Genomic DNA, 6,814 nt, shown 5'->3' on the forward strand with positions numbered 1-6,814 from the left:
TCATTTTCATCTTTTGAAGCAATTTTAACTTTAGTGGAATCTTGTCTATTGTATTTGCATAGGGCAGATCAAAGTTTCTCTTGTGACAAAACAATTTTCAAAATTGCCTTATCTTCAAATTTTGGCATTCATTCCATAATTGATAGTAATCTTGGACAAAGAGAAGTTACCTTTATTAGTGTGTGCATGACATCAATCTATTTTTATATGGATGATTAAAGTTGGAAAAATAAATAAATGAAGCAAGTGACTCTAAACTTTAATGTAATAAGTGTGGACTCCATATTTGGATGAGCTTTTTCTGCATAAGATGAATTTATTCCTGAATGCTTGCCTAGTAGTGACATTTTTGTGTTTTGTTCTGGCTAAAGCATATTCTATTGGGCAATTGCACTATTATTTCTGATACAAGTAGTTACAATAACAAACTATAAAAAAATAAAAAAATGTGAACAGCTGTTGAATATGTTGAATGTTTGAGCTTGTTTACTTCAATCCTAAATGTGCTACCCGATCCAATTATCCTTATAATACAATGTAAAAAGAATGGTTGTGTAAATATAGGAGTTCATTACTCTTCTATCTTTTATTGTCTTCTTACTGTAGTTTAGGTTATCATGTATGCTTATATATATTGAACTATAATGTATAGAATAAGATGAATCATTCTGTATTTTGCTCTGTGAGCACTGGATCATTCTTTTAGGATTTAGCCTGTCACTTGAGTTTTTTGGATCACCACGTATTTTCAGACCGCTGTCATGGTATGTTACTAACATGACTTTTTGTCACGATCCTATCTAAAAGATAACACATTTGTTGATCTTCAGGAATGCCAAATTTGACTAGAAGATCATTTCCATGTGACTCTCACGTACTGCCACAAGTTTCAGCCACCAATCTACATGTCAATGCGTGAAAGCGTGTGTCCTATCGATTTCATCTCATCTCATAGAGGAGCCGATTGTGTGAAAAAGGTATGGTTGCAAACCTTACATGGTGAGTTTGAATCTTTACAAACGAAAGAGATGGAGGTGATAGCGGAATATCACACAAAAGTAATGGCTGTCGTCAACCAATTGAGACGGAATGGTGAAGAAATCACCGATGTTCGTGTCATGGAGAAGATTCTACGAAGCCTAAATACAAAGTTTGAGATTATCACTACGACGATCGAGGAGACACAGGATCTCGAGAACATGACAATTGAACAATTTATAGACTCATTACAAGCCTATGATGAGAAAAAGAAAAGGAGGATGGAGCAAACAGAGATCGTTGAACAACTTCTCCAACTCAAAATCAAGGAGGAGAATAGTCGTGGACGTGGAAGAGGTCGTGGAGGTCGAGGCAATGGTGGAAGAGGTGAATCCAACACTGATGTTTCTTAAAACTCGTCTGAATCTTCAAGAGGAAGAGGAGGTCGAGGTCGTGGAAGACATGGTGGAAGGTCCGGGAGAGATAAATCTCAGGTAAAATGTTATAATTGTAACAAATATGAACATTATGCGAATGAGTATTACTCATCTCAAACAGAGTCGATTGATCGAAAGCATCAGGACTGATCAACCGCTAGCACATCAAAAGCCATCAAGGGCAATTCAATTATGCAGAGGAGAATGGAACCTTATTTATGATTTCAAAGGAAGAAGAAGAGAGTCAAGATAGTATGTGATATCTTGACATAGGAGCCTCAAATCACATGTGTGGAAAACGCGAGATGTTTGTGGAGTTGAATGAGATGGAGAAAGGTAATATTTCCTTTGGAGACAATTCTTTGGCTGCCATCAAAGGAATAGGTAAAATTCTCATTCGATTAAAAAATGGAGAAAATCAATATATCACAAATGTTTATTACATTCCCAATGTAAAAAATAATATATTGAGTGTAGGAAAATTGTTAGAGAAAGGTTTTGAAGTTCAAATGAAAAACAATTGTTTGTATTTGAGGGATAATCATGAGAGACTTATTGTTAAAGTCTCCATGACCAAAAACCGAATGTTTCCTTTGAATATATGTAATGATGTTCCAAAATGCTTGAAGATGTGTTATGAAGATCTCTCTTGACTATGGCATCTACGATTCAGGCACCTCAATTTTTTAGGTCTAAAAGATTTGTCGAAGAAGAAGATGGTGCAAGGTTTACCACACAATTCAAAAGCCAAACCAAGTGTGTGTAGGGTGTTTGCTTGGCAAACATCATCGAAGTAGTTTTCCGAAGGAGTCTATGACAAGAGCAAAGAAGCCTTTAGAACTCATCAATGCTGATGTGTGTGGAATGATCAAACCAGAGTCTCATGGTAAAAGTAAATATTTCCTTCTCTTTATTGATGATTTTTCTAGAAAAACGTGGGTGTACTTTTGAAGGAAAAATCAGAAGTATTTGAAATCTTCAAGAGATTTAAGGCACGTGTGGAGAATGAAAGCAACCTTACAATCAAGGCCATGAGAACCGATCGAGGTGGTGAATTCACATAAAATGAGTTCAAACAATTTTGTGATGAAAAAGGCATCCGACGTTCGTTAACAGTCCCAAGGACACCGCAATAAAATGGCATGGTGGAGAGGAAGAATCGGACAATCTTGAACATGGCAAGAAGCATGCTAAAGACAAAGAAGATGCTAAAGGAATTTTGGGCGAAGGTCGTAGCTTGTGCGGTTTATTTGACAAATCGAGCACCAACCAAAAGTGTGCTTGACAAGACGCCTCAAGAAGTATGGAATGGAAGAAAGCCCAGGATTGGTCACTTCAAGGTGTTTGGGATTATTATATATGCTCATGTGTCGGAAGAAAAAAGGACCAAGCTCAATGATCGAAGTGAGAAACTCATCTTCATCGGCTATGATGCAAGTTCAAAAGGTTATCGTCTTTATAATCCATTGAATGGGAAGGTAATGATTAGTCATGATATAGTTTTTGATGAGGAAGCCTCTTAGGATTGGAAAATACAAGAGAAGGAGTATGATTTCCTTCCATATTTTGAAGAAGATGATGAAAATGAGACGACCAGGGATGAAATGGGTGAAGGTTTGCTCATTCCAATGCCACCTCATTCGACCAATCGATCATCATCTGAAGGTTCATCCAGCTATTCGGAGAACGAAATTGGTTCAAAAGGAACTCGAAGTCTATGTGAACTTAATGAGGTAAATGAAAATCAAAATGACATAATTCTCTATTGTCTTTTTGGTGATTGTGAGCCTATTAGTTTCCAAGAAGCCATTGCAAGCAAGAAATGGAAGGATGCAATTGATGAAGAAATTCAAGCGATAGAGAAAAATGACACATGGGAATTGACCAAGCATCCAAATGGGCACAAACCAATCAGAGTGAAGTGGGTATACAAGACAGAGAAAAGTCAATGGCAAAGTTGAGAGGCACAAGGCAAGACTAGTGGTGAAAGGGTATAGCCAACGACATGGCATAGACTATGATGAGGTATTTGCCCCTGTGGTTCGCCTTGAAACTATTCATTTGATTATTGCCTTGGCAGCCCATAATCAATGGAAGATACATCAAATGGATGTCAAATCGGCATTCTTGAATGGAATTCTTGAGGAAGAGGTCTATGTGGAACAACCATTGGGTTATAAAGTCAAAGGTGAAGAAGATAAAGTGCTTCGATTGAAGAATGAACTTTATGGTTTAAAGCAAGCACCAAGAGCATGGAATTCGAAGATTGACAAGTACTTTCAAGAGAAAAAGTATATGAAGTATCCTTGTGAGCATGCCCTTTACATCAAAATGCAAGGTAAAAGCATACTAATCATTTGTTTATATGTTGATGATTTAGTATTTACCTGAAACAATCCTAGCATGTTTGATGAGTTCAAAAGAGAGATGGCAAAGGAGTTTGAAATGACAGACATTAGTCTCATGAGTTACTATCTTGGGATTGATAATGGGGAGAAATGCACGTTATCATAATGTAAATTTCTTAAACAATGTTGGCTTGCGTTGATAAAATATGTTAAATTGCGTCAAAAAAGAATTAAGTTTATTATATTGCGGGCACATGGATCATCGCATAGGAACAGTTTATTTTTGTGTTTTTATGCAGAATATGCGTTGACGTAAGGTGGAAATTGCGATCATAGGAAATCATTGGTCGAGTGCAGAATTACCACAAGGCTTTGCGGTGATCGTGTTTGCAAATATTCGCCCGAGAAGGATTGTCGCAACTGGTCAGTGCAACATGGTGGGCATATCTGGGTGAAAGGCTAATTAATCGCGATGGGACAAAAAGCTGATGACAATCGAATCCGAATTAAGTTGACAGCCGCTAACGATAACAAGTACATTCAGTTTTTTGGTGACAAATATTTGGCGCATTAGTCAGGGGAATTAAAGCTGTCACATCTGTGCAATCATGAGAGAGAAGCCGCCGTTCACCTTGGATTTTCTATAAATACCAAGGAAAACCTTTAGAAAAGGGGTTCAGCAGTTCGACATTTTCATACGTTCAGTTCGCACGTCCTTGTTCATAGTTTTCTTTCGTTTTAAGGCGGACGCGAGAGAGAAGGTTGTGCCGACAGATCGTTCTGGTAAGCTTGGGAGAACACCAGAAGCTTTAAGAACAGAGAGAGGGTCGATGCCTGCGGAAGTAGGAACATCTTTGGAACCGAATAGAGATTTACAATGTAAATGCTTCGGTCAACAAAGAATTGCTACCAGGCTCACTACCTTTAACTTCCATTGTTATTTTGTACTCCACTCATTTATCAAAATGGAATCTACTTCTCTATATCTGTTCACTCTTTGTTGTTTACGCATGAGTAGCTAAATCAGTTGAATGGGTTGAAAAGCATTTAGCTAGCACAACTAGAGAATCTTCATTCTATGCGATTATCTTGTATTATGTATGCTTTATTTGTCCATTAGAGATACTCGAGAGGGTAGTCTAAGGATATGATCGAGGCTTGGGAAGGTCAGGTTAGAATCTAGGCTCGAGAGAGTCAGATTAGAACGCATAATTAAGAGATAGAAGCTTAGGAATAAACACTATTTGTTATCAACGCATCGCATGCATCCTAGAGATAGGATATGATTGTGTGCGGTCACCTTGCCTTTATGCATTTTGCATCATCGCATAGGAGACGAGTAGAGACTTAGGGATAAGCTCTATGGACAATTTTGCATTCAACCTATGCGTCCTAGACTTAGGAGCATCGCATTCGCATTGGAAAACAACTTGCTGTGCATGGTTGTAGTATGATCGCATTGTCTGACGCATTCTCAAGTAACGCTAGCTAAAGACCCTCTCATCCCATTCATCTGCTTACTCAGTGTATCTATCACACAACTAACTTTTCTCAATTCCGCCGCATTTATTATTTTTCATTAACGCAATCAACGACAAACCAACAATTTATTTGTCTGGTTACCGCAAAGTGTCCCTAAAAATTTCCAACACAACCTGTTTTCACAAGTTCCTGAGTTCGACCCTGGACTTACCAGGAAACTTACTGGAATTTACACTTGGATTCGCTGAGGAAACTTGAGTGCACAACGCAATTTCACCATCGCATATCATCCATAATTCATTTTACAAAATTAAGCATCAGGGATCGAGGTCAAACAAGGTGAAGATGGGATTTTTATATCCCAAGAGGGCTATGTTAAAGAAGTGCTCAAGAAGTTCAATATGAATGATGCTAATCCAGTTGGAACACCGATGGAATGTGGAGTCAAAATCACCAAGAAAGATGGAGGAGAGAAGGTAAATTCTACATATTTCAAAAGCTTGAATGGAAGTTTGAGATACTTGACATGTACAAGACCAGATATTCTTTATTCGATTGGAATTATTAGTCGATTTATGGAGGAACCGACAGCAACACAATGCAAAATGGCAAAAAGGATACTTCGCTACATCAAAGGGACGATTGGGTATGGTCTTTATTATGTCTCTTCTAGCAATTTTGATATTGTTGGTTATTATGATAGTGATTGGAGTAGTGATTTGGATGATCGAAAGAGCACTATGGGGTTTTTGTTTTTTATTGGTGAAACGACATTCACATGGATGTCAAAAAAGCAATCGATAGACACATTATCAACATGCGAGGCAGAGTACGTCGCAAGAACTTCATGTGTATGTCATGCAATTTGGCTAAGAAAGTTAGTGAAGAAGTTGAAGTTTCAAATGGAAGGTCCAATGGAGATTTTTGTTGACAATAAATCGGCCATTGCCTTAGCCAAAAATTCAATATTTCATAGGAGGAACAAGCACATTGATACCCGATTTCATACATTTGGGATTGCATTACGAAGAAAGAAGTGGAACTCAAATATATCAAGTCACAAGACCAAGCGGGGATATTTTCACAAAGCCCCTCAAGTTGGAGACTTTTATCAAAATAAGGAGTTGACTTGGTGTAACAAATCAAGTTTGGGGGGGAGGGGGGGTTAAAAAGTTTGTCATTATTAAACTTTATTTGTGGCATTTAGTGTGTGTCACACCCTATTCCAGACTACTCTCTGAGCCTAAGAAAGGACATGACTACAACAGTTATTAACCCTTTTGTTGACACTTACTGCCTAATAACTCTTGTGAAAATAACTTTGATACCAATGTACAAATTCATATACAGCGGATGCCTCTCAGGCCAATTTTATTAAGTTTAAAAACACAACTTATTTAAAGTGATTACATTACTAGTTTCACAAGTCCCGATGTGCAAAACCTTAGTCCCTATATGAACAACTGTAACATGTGTACAATATTTATAGTAACCACCTAACCGACGGGTTACAATATCTTTGTTCTTTAGTGGCAGAGCAGATGCAGAGCTATCTCCTGAGGATTTGAT

At 37.7% G+C, this 6,814-nt stretch overlaps 1 long non-coding RNA gene and 1 pseudogene across 5 annotated transcripts; both read left to right on the forward strand.

Annotated features, from left to right (window-relative positions):
- Window positions 1-300: 300 nt before the first annotated feature.
- On the forward strand, window positions 301-4,748 carry LOC150033360 (uncharacterized). 5 transcript variants are annotated; one of them, XR_016523797.1, is made up of 3 exons: window positions 350-764; window positions 831-3,753; window positions 4,063-4,748. It is a non-coding gene; the product is annotated as an uncharacterized LOC150033360 (long non-coding RNA). The 5 variants fall into 5 exon arrangements; XR_016523799.1 differs by having other exon boundaries at window positions 351-1,799; window positions 2,089-3,753; XR_016523800.1 differs by having other exon boundaries at window positions 351-1,751; window positions 2,089-3,753.
- An 898-nt stretch (window positions 4,749-5,646) lies between these two features.
- Window positions 5,647-6,414, forward strand: LOC150033361 (secreted RxLR effector protein 161 pseudogene; annotated as a pseudogene).
- The last annotated feature ends 400 nt before the right edge of the window (window positions 6,415-6,814 follow it).

Source organism: Benincasa hispida, chromosome 10 (assembly GCF_027475165.1).
Source record: "Benincasa hispida cultivar pf3 chromosome 10, pf3_genome.v1.1, whole genome shotgun sequence".
Classification (NCBI taxonomy): Eukaryota; Viridiplantae; Streptophyta; class Magnoliopsida; order Cucurbitales; family Cucurbitaceae; genus Benincasa; species Benincasa hispida.